General features: G+C 47.1%; 1 long non-coding RNA gene and 1 pseudogene across 2 annotated transcripts in view; both read right to left on the minus strand.

The window, feature by feature from the left end:
- The window catches only part of LOC149432903 (uncharacterized), a 122858-nt gene extending 119283 nt beyond the window's left edge, over positions 1 to 3575 (minus strand). Inside the window, exon 1 of the long non-coding RNA XR_016308951.1 lies at positions 3460 to 3575. This is a non-coding gene — a long non-coding RNA (uncharacterized LOC149432903). The remainder of the gene's footprint in view (positions 1 to 3459) is intronic.
- A 6724-nt stretch (positions 3576 to 10299) lies between these two features.
- Positions 10300 to 13693, minus strand: LOC149432907 (palmitoyltransferase ZDHHC23-like; annotated as a pseudogene). Its single transcript, XR_016308950.1, has 2 exons — positions 13111 to 13693; positions 10300 to 12913 (listed from the first exon to the last, which is right to left on the minus strand). The product of XR_016308950.1 is annotated as a palmitoyltransferase ZDHHC23-like (transcript).
- Between the last annotated feature and the right edge of the window lie 490 nt (positions 13694 to 14183).

Here is a 14183-nt window from a genome sequence, read left to right on the forward strand (position 1 = left end):
GTATTGGTCCCTCACTGTTAGGATGAGCGTGCCGTTGCTCCATCACCGATGAAACCACCACAGGGAGTCCCTTGTTACTAATCCTACCAGACAGGGCCCAGGTCAGCATTCACTCTGCTGCCGATTTTGCTGCCCTGCTGTTCTACATCCTCCAACTGACCACCGACATACGAGGGCATTCTTCCTTCTAATGATCAAACATGTAAAGAGGCGTTCTTCTTCCAACCGACCACATATCTAAGGGAACCAAAATGTATGAGAAACCGTCAGCGCAATGGACCTCCTATAAAACAAGTATTGCAGCGAGCATGTACTGTGTTCCCACACGTAAACCTGAAATAAAAAAAAATGCAACGCAGTACTATAAACTCAAATACGGTGCTAAATAAATCCAACGTGCAGATGTGAATAGTGACAACAGAACATTGTGCTTCGTGACAATAATATGTTCTACATCTAAAGAAATATCAACACCAGCATTTTGATGTCATAATATTGGGACACCTGTTGGTGGTATATTTGGTACACGACGCACAGGAGATATACCGCACAAGCCCATGTGACGATATTGGCGTGTTAAAGGGACAGGTGACTATTTTGTACGGTTCATGTGGTATTTGTATACACTATTCATTTAGCACTGGTATATGCAGTTTTATGGATATTTATGTATATGTCTTGATATTTCTTTGGATGTAGCACGTTATTGTCACGAAGCACAATGTTCTGTTGTCACTATTCACATCTGCACGTTGGATTTATTTAGCACCGTATTTGAGTTTATAGTACTGCGCTGCATTTTTTTAATTTAAATCTAAGGGAGCATTCTTTCGTCTATGGACCACCAAAGTAAGCCGCCATTCTTCCTTCTACTGACCAGCAAAATAAATTAGCATTTCTTCTACTGACCGCCAATGTAAAGGGGCATTCTTCCATTTACTGACCTCTCACGTACTGACCGCATCCCTTCTACTGACGAACAATGTAAAGGGGCATTCTTCCATTTACTGACCTCTCACGTACTGACCGCATCCCTTCTACTGACGAACAATGTAAAGGGGCATTCTTCCATTTACTGACCTCTCACATACTGACCGCATCCCTTCTATTGACCACCAATGTAAGAGGGCATTCTTCCATTTACTGACCTCTCACGTACTGACCGCATCCCTTCTATTGACCACCAATGTAAAGGGGCATTCTTCCATTTACTGACCTCTCACGTACTGACCGCATCCCTTCTATTGACCACCAATGTAAAGGGGCATTCTTCCATTTACTGACCTCTCATGTACTGACCGCATCCCTTCTACTGCCCACCAATATAAAGAGGCATTCTTCCATTTACGGACCGCATCCCTTCAACTGACCACCAATGTAAAGGGGCATGCTAATCTTACCAGACAGGGCCCAGGTCAGCATTCACTCTGCTGCCGATTTTGCTGCCCTGCCGTTCTACATCCTCCTACTGACCACCGACATACAAGGGCATTCTTCCTTCTAATGATCATACATGTAAAGAGGCGTTCTTCTTCCAACTGACCACATATCTAAGGGAGCATTCTTTATTCGATGGACCACCAAGGTAAGCCACCATTCTTCCTTCTATTGACCAGCAACATCAATTAGCATTTCTCCTACTGATCACCCATGTTAAGGGTGTTCTTCCATTTACTGATCTCTCACATAAGGGGACCCTCTTCCTTAAATTTACCACCCCATAAAGGAACATTCCCTACTGACCACATCCCTTCTACTGACCACCAACAGAAGGGAACCTCCTTCCTTTTACTGACCACCCACACCCACCTACTGGTCACCCATTTCTGAGTCCTCCAAACTACAAATACGATCTGAGCCCTGAAGAAGGAGAACTTTCATCCCCAAAGGCATTGTCTGAGCCATGTTGTCTTGTTATGGGCGAACAATTACATACACACCTGGAGGGGACCCTCATATTACTGGAACCTGGAGGGGACCCTCATATTACTGGAACCTGGAGGAGACCCTCATATTACTGGAACCTGGAGGGGACCCTTATATTACTGGAACCTGGAGGGGACCCTCATATTACTGGAACCTGTAGGGGACCCTCATATTACTGGAACCTGTAGGGGACCATCATATTATTGGAACCTGGAGGGGACCTTCTTATTAATGGAACCTGGAGGGGACCCTCTTTATTACTGGAACCTGGAGAGGACCCTCTTTATTACTGGAACCTGGAGGGGACCTTCTTATTACTGGAACCTGGAGGGGACCCTCATATTACTGGAAACTGGAGGGGACAATCATATTATTGGAACCTGGAGGGGACCCTCATATTACTGGAACCTGGAGGGGACCCTCATATTACAGGAACCTGGAGGGGACCCTCATATTACTGGAACCTAGAGGGGACCCTCATATTACAGGAACCTGGAGGACACCCTCATATTACTGGAACCTGGAGGAAACCCTCATATTACTGGAACCTGGAGGGGACCCTCATAATACAGGAACCTGGAGGGGACCCTCTTTATTAGTGGAACCTGGAGGGGACCCTCATATTACTGGAACCTGGAGGGGACCCTCATATTACAGGAACCTGGAGGGGACCCTCTTTATTAGTGGAACCTGGAGGGGACCTTCCTATTACTGGAACCTGGAGGGGACCCTCATATTACTGGAACCTGGAGGGGACCCTCATATTACTGGAACCTAGAGGGGACCATCATATTATTGGAACCTGGAGGGGACCCTCTTTATTACCGGAACCTGGAGGGGACCCTCATATTACTGGAACCTGGAGGAGACACTCATATTACTGGAACCTGGAGGGGACCCTCATATTACAGGAACCTGGAGGGGACCCTCATAATAACTGAACCTGATAGAGACCCTCATTATAATAGAACCTGACAGGGACCCCCCATTATAATAGAGCCTGACGTTGACCATTATAATAGAGCCTAACGTTGACCCCCATTATAATAGAACCTGACTGGGACCCCTCATTATAATAGAACCTGACGGGGACCCCCATTATAATAGAACCTGACGGGGACCCCCCCAATTATAATAGAACCTGATGGGGACCCTCGGCCTGTTCTGTAGCCCCTCATAGAATTCCAGCATGGGTTGTAATCCTTGGTATGGAAGAAGCTGTCTCCCCCTCAAAAGGTGTCACCAGGACAGGGAGTGAAATCTCCTCAGGGATCACAGACTGTGATGAGACAGATCTCGGTGGTCTCCCCTCCCCATCTCTATGGAGCCTGAAAAGCTCACCAAGGGCCCCTCTCCGGATCTGAGGGCCACACCGGGTCCCGAGTGCTACCCCGTCCTCTCCATAGAGGCCCCGGACATCCGGGTACAACGCGGAGGACAAAAACACCCAGCAACTCCGGGACGGCCTGCACTCCGTCTCCATGGTGACCGGACCTCACCGTACAGCAGGCCGCGGGCCCGGCGGTGACGTACCGGGAGGGGGAGGAGCTCCGGGGACAGGCAGCACACCAGAGAGAGGGCCCAACACCGGGCATCTCCGCTCTCTTCCTCCGTATAACCGGCGAGGCTGGGCGTTTCTCTGTCCAAACCCGCCCACGACTAACCCTTAACCGCCTTCCACAGAGAGCAGCTGAGCTCTTACTGGCTGCTAGCAAAGGGGCGGAGCCACCAACATTCACATCTGTCATCATTTCCACCAATCATACATGGCATCAGTGGGAAGAATGTCCCTTACATTGGTGTCAGTGGGAAGAATGTCCCTTACATTGGTGTCAGAGGGAAGAATGTCCCATACATTGGTGTCACTGGGAAGAATGCACCTTACATTGGTGTCACTGGGAAAAATGCTCCTTACATTTGGTGTCACTGGGAAGAATGCTCCATGCATCGGTGTCAATGGGAAAAGTATCCCTTACATTGGTGTCACTGGGAAGAATGTCCGTTGTATTAGTGTCAGAGGGACGAAAGTTCCTTACATTGGTGTCACTGAGAATAATGTCCCTTACATGGGTGCCACTGGAAAGACTGCACCTTACATTGGTGTCAGTGGGAATAATGTCCCTTACATTGGTGTCACTGAGAAGAATGCTCCTTACATCGGTGTCAGTGGGAAGAAAAACTCTTACATTGGTGTCACTGAGAGGAATGTCCCTTACATTGGTGTCATTGATAACCATGTCCCTCACATGGGTGTCAGTGGAAAGAATGCCCTTTATAGTGTTGTTACTGAGAAGAATGTCCCATGCATTGGTGTCAGAGGGAAGAATCTCCCTTACATTGGTGTCACTGAGAATAATGTCCCTTACATGGGTGTCACATGAAAAAATGCCCCTTACATTGGTGTCATTGAGAAGGATATCCCTTACATTGGTGTCGGGGAAGAATGTTGCTTATTTTGGTGTCACTGAGAATAATGTTCCTTACATGGGTGTCAGAGTGAAGAATGACTCTTACATTGGTGTCACTGGGAAGAATGACCCGTACATGGGTGTCATTGGGAAGAATTCTCCTTACATTGGTGTCAGAGGGATGAGTGTCCCATACATGGGTGACTTTTAGAATAATGTCCCTTCATTTGTGTCAGTGGAAAGTTTGCCCATTCTATTGGTGTCATTGAGAAGAATGTCCCTTTCATTGGTGTCAGAGGGAAGAATGCCCCTTATATTGGTGTCATTGAGAATAATGTTCCTTTACATAGGTGTCATTGAGAAGAATGCTTACATTGGTGTCAGATGGAAAAACGGGCCACTATTCCCCCATTGATACCAATGATGGGACACTATTCCTCCCACTGACACCAATGATGGGGGCACTATTCCTCCCACTGACACCAATGATGGGGCACTATTCCTCCCACTGACACCAATGCTGGGGCACTATTCCTCCCACTGACACCAATGCTGGGGCACTATTCCTCCCACTGACACCAATGATGGGGGCACTATTCCTCCCACTGACACCAATGATGGGGCACTATTCCTCCCACTGACACCAATGATGGGGCACTATTCCTCCCACTGACACCAATGATGGGGCACTATTCCTCCCACTAACACCAATAATGGGGCACTATTCCTCCCACTGACACCAATGATAGGGCACTATTTCTCCCACTGACATCAATGATGGGACACTATTCCTCCCACTGACACCAATGATGGGACACTATTCCTCCCACTGACACCAATGATGGGACACTATTCCTACCACTGACATCAATGATGGGGCACTATTCCTCCCACTGACAGCAATGATGGGACACTATTCCTCCCACTGACACCAATGATAGGGCACTATTTCTCCCACTGGCACCAATGATGGGGCACTATTCCTCCCACTGACAGCAATGATGGGACACTATTCCTCCCACTGACAGCAATGATGGGACACTATTCCTCCCACTGACACCAATGATAGGGCACTATTTCTCCCACTGACATCAATGATGGGGCGCTATTCCACTGACACCACCAATGGGGGCACCATTCCTCCCACTGACACCAATGATGGAGGCACTATTCTTCCCACTGACACCAATGATGGGACACTATTCCTCCCACTGACACAAACCATGGGTGCTCTATTCCTCCCACTGACACCAATGATGGGGCACTATTCCTCCCACTGGCACCAATGATGGGGCACTATTCCTCCCACTGATACCAATGATGGGGACACTATTCCTCCCACTGACAACAATGATGAGGTACTATTCCTCCCACTGACACCAATGATGGGACACTATTTCTCCCACTGACACCAATGATGGGGCACTATTCCTCCCACTGACACCAATAATTGGGCACTATTCCTCCCACTGACACCAATGATGGGGCACTATTCCTCCCACTGACACCAATGATGAGACACTGTTTACTCCCGGTAACACCAAGGCATTTTTCTGCTCCTGCTGTCCACAGTCTGCCCCCCCCCCTCCCCCCCCAGTAATGTGGCCTTTTGTTTCCAATATTTGGAGACCTCTGGTTTGGTGGAAATTGATCTTTGAGCATTGTAATCTAGAAGCTCAGATCTGCTTTTCCACTTGCTGCCTTCCTGTGTACATTCCAGGGATCCCGTGTGTAGTAGGTAGGAGGGAGTGGTGTGACCTTCCTCTGATCATTCAGCTGTGTGTGTAGTGTGGCATCCTGCAAGGTCCAGTATGGACAAGGAGGACTTGCACCATCCAGCCATAGACTGGAGCATTACTGAGCTATTGCAGTCGTTAAAGTGACTGCAGAAAGAGATGTGTCAGCACGCTGGAAAATCTTTCTGCAACCGATAGCCAATGAATTGCCACAGTCACTACAGGACTTCCAAGGTTTAGTTCTCCTTTCTGTCTGCAGACTGTCACTTTTTTACATTGTGCCTTAGAAGTTTTCTTCTTGTCTCTTCCTGTCTTGCGAGTAGCTAAACTGCCTTGTGGGGCCCCGTAGAGCCCCCCATAGCTCCACTTACCTGCGCACTTCAGCCGGGGACAGCCTGGTGCATGCAATTTGCTGTCATGTGACTATTATGTGACATCCATTGTGCGTATGCTTCAGCCTGGGGCAGAGGTGCGCATGTGCGGTCATCAGCAGGGATGAAGGAAGGACCGTGTACTCCTGATGTGGGCGGGCATGACACAGGGGCACGCATGTTCTGTGTTCTCACTGGGGGTGAAGGACCGTGTACTCCTGATGTGGGCGGGCATGAGACAGGGGCACGCATCTTCTGTGTTCTCACTGGGGGTGAAGGACCGTGTACTCCTGATGTGGGCGGGCATGAGACAGGGGCACGCATGTTCTGTGTTCTCACTGGGGGTGAAGGACCGTGTACTCCTGATGTGGGCGGGCATGACACAGAGAGGGGTGAGATACAGAAAGTCCTTCACCCTGAGATGCTCAAAAGCAGTCCAACCAAGGAGTCGCCAACACTGCAAACACCAGGTAAGTCACCAACACCCACCTGACAGATATTGAATGCATTACCAGAAGATCAGGTGGCACCAAATTTGGAAAATAGTTCCTTGATGCTGAAAAGCCCAAGAAGCACTCACAGATCTAGTAGAGTGCGCCTTGATGGGAAAGGGTGGAACCAAAATGTAGAGACCATATGCTTGAATGATGGTCTGTCTTTGCCACCTAGAGATGATGGAATGAGAAGTTGCGGCACCCTTATGGAGACCATCCGAGATGACAAAAAGGGAATCAGTCTTTCTGAAAGAAGCAGTGCTGGAAAATGGACTCACAACCACGGCCATATGCACACAATGGTAAAACATTTTCCTTTTCATGAAATGGAATTAGAAAGAGAAATGGAAGAATGATAAGTGGGGGTGAGAGACAGAAACTACCTGAGGCCTGAACACAACCTTGTTACTATGTAAAACCAGAAAAGGTTTCTTGCAGGATAAGGCCTCAGCTCAGACACTAATCCCAGAGGTGATGGCTACAAGGAATGCCATATTGTAGGTGAGAGCAGAAAAAGGAATGTCTCTAATAACGATGGGCCGAACACCCCCGTGTTTGGTTTTCTGTCAAACATTCGAACCTAAAGAATGCTCGAGCGCAAACTTTGAACTCAATGCAAGTCTATGGGACTCAAACTTGTAAATTTAAAAGTGCCCATTTTGAAGGCTTATATGTCACCACTGACTCCACCCAATTGTGTACATGTGACCGGCAACTGTCAGATCTGTCATACTGCGACTAGCGCTCGGCGGGTGCGGACGGGTCGGTGGCCGTCGGGTTTTTTAAAAATGTCTCTTAGCTGGCGTGGTCAGGATAATGCTGGACGCTGTGATTGTCGATGGATTACATCAAAGAAAACCATTTTTTTTTCTTTTCATTAAAGGACTTGTCAAAAACTGTTGTTTTGTTTTTTGTTCAATTAAAGGAATTATTTAAAAGCCCGGTGACTTTATCTTTTCAAAAACCTGTAGTGAATGAGTAGGGGTACCCATTATTCACAAGGGGGGACAGCATCAGGGTGTCCCTATATTTAAAGGGTTACCCTGATACTAATGAGCCCCCCTGCTCACACATCCCCACAACCACAGGGTTAGGGTTGTGGGGAAAAGGCCCTAGTCCCCATCGGCATGGGAACACCATCCCAATGCTGAGGGCACGTGGCCTGGTAAGCCAAAGGGAGGGGAGTGCACAATTGCCCCCCCCCCCCCACCTTTCTTGCCCTGTCAGGTCTGCTCTCGGATCAAGGGTCTAGTAGGAATTTAAGAGGAACCCCATGGTTTTTGTTCCATTTTTTGGGATGGCATTCCCCTTAAAAGTCCTACCAGGCCTAAAGAACACCACGCACTTTAAAAACTTTTTTTTACTGTGTGGCCCCTCCTAACCTTCCTATCAGATCCAAAGGGCTTGGTATGGATTAGGGGAGGGGTGGGACCCACGCTGTTTCTTGTTTTTTTATGTATTTTTTGTTTTATTTTATTTGCTTTTCTTTTTTAATACTATTAAAAGTGTAAGCAGCCTTATATAATGTGGGGCGTAGACTTAGCCGTGAGCCATGACTGGCCAAAGTCACTGACTGGCCAATCATGACTCTTACAGTGCATTGTGCTGTGATTGGCCAAAGCGTTGCACCTGATCTGTGGTCAGGTGCATTGCTTTGGCCAATCATGGCTCTCACAATGCACTGTGAGAGCGCAATTCATGAGGACCAGACTTCCGTCCCGCTGCTCTGTGCTGGAAATGACATCACTAACCTCCGCCCCACGTGTTATGCCACCAACCTACGTGGCTTTGTCAAGGAAGCTTAGTGACGTAATTTCCAGCACGGAGCCATGGACCGGAAGTCCAGTCCTTGTGAATCGTGCTTTTACAATCAGTGTATATGTTAATGTTTTTATTGGTATTTGGCTTTTAGTTCAATAAACAGTATTACAATATTAGAGGCCATTTGTTTTTCCTTCCCTGGGGGTCCCAGAGTGGAGGAGAGGAAGTGGAGGTGACATTTTTGGAGTGGAGGTTATACTACTGATGGAGGAGATATACAGTGTGACTCGTTGCTGCCATCTAGAGTCTATGTATGGAATTACAACTAAGCACTTGTGACCTGTGTTTATATAGGTCCTGGTGTCCAGGTGAGCGGCCATCTTTACATGTGGTGGTGGTGTTTATCACACGGTTCATTTTGGATTACTGGAATATATTTGTCGAGTGAAGCACAGAATTCATTTTTGGATCACTTACACATTATTTGTTATGAACTATTTAATGGACACTTTGATTTTTTTGACTGTTTCATTAATATTCAGAGTAGCACAGTACTATATCAACATAAAGTATTTGACATGTATCAGTTTGGAAAGGGTTACAAAGCCATTTCTAAGGCTTTGGGACTCCATCAAACAACAACTAAGAACTGCAGTTAAAGTCAGTGTTCACGATTCAACAATAAGAAAGAGACGGGGCAAAGATGGCATCCGTGGGAGAGTTTCCAGGCGAAAACCACTGCTGACCAAAAAGAACACAAAGGGGGTTATGGACTAGAACTGGAAAGTGCAAAATCTGATGCAGCTGTGCATGGTAGCCAGTCAGCTTCTAACTTCAGCTTGTTCAATTAAGCTTTGGTAATAAAACCTGGAAGCGGACTGGTTTCTATGCAGAACTGCACCAGATTTTGCACTCTCCAGTTTTAGTAAATCAACCCAAAAGGCTTGTCTCACAATTGCCAAAAAACATCTTGATTATCCCTAAGACTTTTGGGAAAATATTATGTGGAGACAAAATGAGACAAAAGTTGAACTTTTTGGAGGGTGTGCATCCCACTACATTTGGCATAAAACTAACACAGCATTTCATAAAAAGAACATCATATCTACAGTCAAACGTGGTGATAGTGTGATGGTCTGGGGCTTCTTTGCAGCTTCAGGATCTGGATGACTTGTCGCAAATGATGGAACCATGAATTCTATTCTATTCTGCCAAAAATATCTTGCCATGAGTTCTTGACCTCAAGCTCAAGCGCACTGCATAGCAAGGCAATGATCTGAAACATACTAGCAAGTCCACCTCTGAATGTCTCATAAAAACAAAAATTATTGTTTTGGAGTGGCCTAGTCAAGGTCTGGACTTAAATCTAATTGAAATGCTGTGGCATGACCTTAACCTCCCTGGTGGTATGATTATTTCAGATTTTTGGTGCTGAAAGCGGTACCATTATTTTTCATGGAAATTTGGCGTTTTAGAGGTGAAACTCGAAAAATTAGAATATCGTGCAAAAGTTCATTTATTTCAGTAATGCAAGTTAAAAGGTGAAACTAATATATGAGATAGACTCATTACATGTAAAGCAAGATAGTTCAAGCTGTGATTTGTCATAATTGTGATGATTATGGCTTACAGCTCATGAAAACCCCAAATCCACAATCTCAGAAAATTAGAATATTACATGCAATCAATAAAATAAGGATTGTACATAGAACAATATCAGACCTCTGAACAGTATAAGCATGCATATGTACTCAATACTTGGTTTGGGCCCCTTTTGCAGCTATTACTGCCTCAATGCGGCGTGGCATGGAAGCTATCAGCCTGCGGCTCCAAACAGTATATTGCAAGACAATGCACGGGCCCTATGTATAACTGCAACTGCCTACAACTATGAAAATCCTGGAGCGGCGTATGGATTACTACTACTGCTATTCCGATGAATGACGTTTTTCCCATTAGTGATGTTTTCGAGCCGGGACTGTTTCCATACTGCCGGGGATGATACTGCCATCTTGTGCCCAATTTGTACATTGCTGGATGTTCACCATACATGGTGCAGATATGGACCTCCGGAATGTGAGTGCATTTCTTATGTTTTATGTTCAAATAAAAGTTTTAAAGGCTAAAGCATTATTTTGAGCTTCTGTTTATGAGGATTACGGCTGAGCCTGAGGCAGTCATCTGGAGGGAGCATCTTTTGGAGCTAATTTTCAGTAATTTGATCGTCAGAGTCCATACATTTGGGACCAAAAGTGCAGTTAGACCAAAACATTGTATAATGTGAGGTCACACTGCTGGAGGTGAGCAGATATATGGTGGAGGATTTTTTGCACTGGACTTCTGTGACAGATACACATGGTGGCCGTTATTTCAAGGAGGGGGTCACAGGAGAACACTTAAATGATTGGACTTTAACCAAATATAGTTTTTGGACAATAATCTTATTAATTTAAAAATGTTTGTGAGTCACTTTATTTCTGTTTTTGACATCACTGTTTTATATATATATATATATTTTAGGGATTGTGCATTTTGTTATATGTAGCGTAGCATATTTTCTTTGATATTATTTATTATTTAGCCCACTGAGACATGGGATGTGTGCACTAGCGGCTACAGTACTAATATAATATAATACCTATTGATTTGTATTTATATTCACCATAGTAAGCGCTTGAGTTTATTCACATTTTTCATTATCACTAAAGGATTTTACTACAGTTGGAGTGAAGGGGAATAAAATACAGTGGACTTTTAATGTAAATAGAAGATTTACATAAATAGATCACTCTCCAAATTCCATGAGAACGCTCTCCGGCCTATTGCTGATCACTCTCCAAATGCAATGAGAACGCTCTCCGGCCTATTGCTAATCACACTCCAAATCCCGTGAGAACACTCTCTGGCCTATTGCTGATCAGTCCAAATCCAATCAAAAGGCTCTCCAGCCTTTTGCTAATCTCTCTCCAGTCCCAAAGTCCCAATGCCCTGGCATCTCCCTTTTGCCGGTCCCAACGGCCTGGCATCTCCCTGTTGCCGGTCCCAATGGCCCGGCATCTCCCCCCTGCCGGTCCCAACGGCCCAGCATCTCCCTGCTTCCGGACACAACAGCCCGGCATCTCCCTGCTTCTGGTCGAAACGGTCCAGGATCTCCCTGCTTCCGGTCGCAACAGCTCGGCATCTCCCTGCTTCCAGTCGCAACGGTCCGGCATCTCCTTCTCGCCAGTCTCAACGACCCGGCATCTCCCTCCTCCCAGTCCCAACGACCCGTCATCTCCCTCCTCCCAGTCCCAACGACCCGGCATCGCCCTCTGGCCAGTGCCAGCAGTCCAGCATCTTCCCCTGCCAAGTCCCAACAACCTGGCATATCCCTCCTTCCAGTCCCAACGGTCCGGCATCTCCCCACTTCCAGTCCCAATGGTCCAAGATCTCCCTTTTTCCAGTCCTAAGGACCCAGCATCTCCCTCCTCCTAGTTCCAACAGTCCAGAATATTACCCCCTCTTTTGGCGCCAGGACCCCCCACCCTGCCACACCATTCACCTACCACACACAGTGATGGTCGAGGTGCAAGACACATCTCCCACAGATCCTGCAGTGCCCACTCCATGCTGGTCTCACCACCTGACACACTTTGTACCAGTACTTGTCAGCAGTGAGGAAATCCTTCTCCAGGAGGTCTTAAGAACATCCTCTCCTTGGAGATTCTGTCCCCTCCCCTGCCTCTGAGCCACCTTCAAGATCTTTGCTGGCCCTCACCCTGGTTGTGATTTTTTTTTTTTTTTAGGTAGCCGCGATCCTGCTTGGCTTTGGCCAGGAAGAGGAGAGTCATGAACAAACCACCAATGATGGCAGAAAGGTGACCCCAGCCGATGTGCTCTTTCAGGAAGACCTCCCGCACAAAGTTATAGTACATATACAGTATATATACCCCAGAGAGAAGAGCACCAGACTGAGGAACAGCAGAGTCTTCTCTTTCCGTCGATGCGTCAGCTGGTAATACCAGATCACTAGGACAGGGAAGGAGCTGAGGACCACCACACCCAGGACAATATGCAAGGATGTCACGTACAGAGACACAGGCAACAGGATCAGCAGTGAGAGGATCCCAATGTCTACCTTCTTGGCGGCTCAGATCCAAGGGATGCGGAATCGGTCTGATGCGATCTCGATGACCCGTGTCAACACCTCCGGCTTCAGAGACTTGCAGGTGATCCATCTGTGGAAGATGACAAACTGCTAATATTGATTCGTAAGAATGCAAAGCTGGCCACAGACAATACAATCTGATAGTATAATAAACTAACTATATACTCTACATTACAATCTGAATGTATGATCTCCTTTACGTTGACCATACACATTACAATCTGGATTGTGTGGCTGTTGTAGCTGAGAATGGACGAGCTCGCTCACCTGTCACAGACCTCGTCCAAGTCCTCGCAGTCACACAGACAGGCAACTGGGTGGCTCCTCTCTCCCTTCTGGTTTATGTATTCGCAGCAGCACAGGACATCATCAGTATTAACCCCAGGTTTGGGGGTCTTCTTCTCCATCCTCTCCCCATTTATTATGCCCCCCTCTGCTATAGAGGCCCCAAATGACCATATCTCAGCAGAGTGCAGCTGGCGGTGGATGTACACATGGCAGTGAAGGTGTCCAGCGGAGGAGGAAAGCAGAGACAACAACTGCTATCAATAAATCAAACAAACTTCCGTCCTCCATATTGAGGACAGCTGGCTACCACTCCCTGGTGTCTCCCCATCCCCATATCTGACCCCTCCTTATTCCCCTAAATATCGGGGAACTCGCACCTACCTCCATCCACAGCTATACTACTGTGCATATGTCACCCAATTACTGTGCATCACTCCTGCCAACCTTTGACACCCACCCCATCCCTGCATCCTCTATATACCCCTTCCTGTCTCTGCATCCTCTAAATACCCCCTCCCGTCAGTGCATCATCTATATACCCCATAGTGACCCTGCATCCTCCTTAAACCCTGTCCTGACCCTGCATCCTCTAGATACCCCCTCCTGTCCCTGCATCCTCTATATACCCCCTCCTGTCCCTGCATCCTCTATATACCCCCTCCTGACCCTGCATCCTCTATATAACCCCTCCTGTCCCTGCATCCTCTAGATAACTCTTGATGTCCCTGCATCCTCTATATACCCCTTCCTGTCTCTGCATCCTCTAAATACCCCCTCCCGTCAGTGCATCATCTATATACCCCATACTGACCCTGCATCCTCCTTAAACCCTGTCCTGACCCTGCATCCTCTAGATACCCCCTCCTGTCCCTGCATCCTCTATATACCCCCTTCTGACCCTGCATCCTCTATATAACCCCTCCTGTCCCTGCATCCTATATATACCCCCTCCTGTTCTGCATCTTCTATATACCCCCTACTGTCCCTGCATTCGCTATATACTCCTCCTGTCCCTGCATTCTCTATATATCCCTTCCGGTCCCTGCATCCTC

The sequence above is a fragment of the Staurois parvus genome, unplaced genomic scaffold (assembly GCF_062004578.1).
Source record: "Staurois parvus isolate SC_StPar_1 unplaced genomic scaffold, SC_StPar_1.0 ptg002058l, whole genome shotgun sequence".
Classification (NCBI taxonomy): domain Eukaryota; kingdom Metazoa; phylum Chordata; class Amphibia; order Anura; family Ranidae; genus Staurois; species Staurois parvus.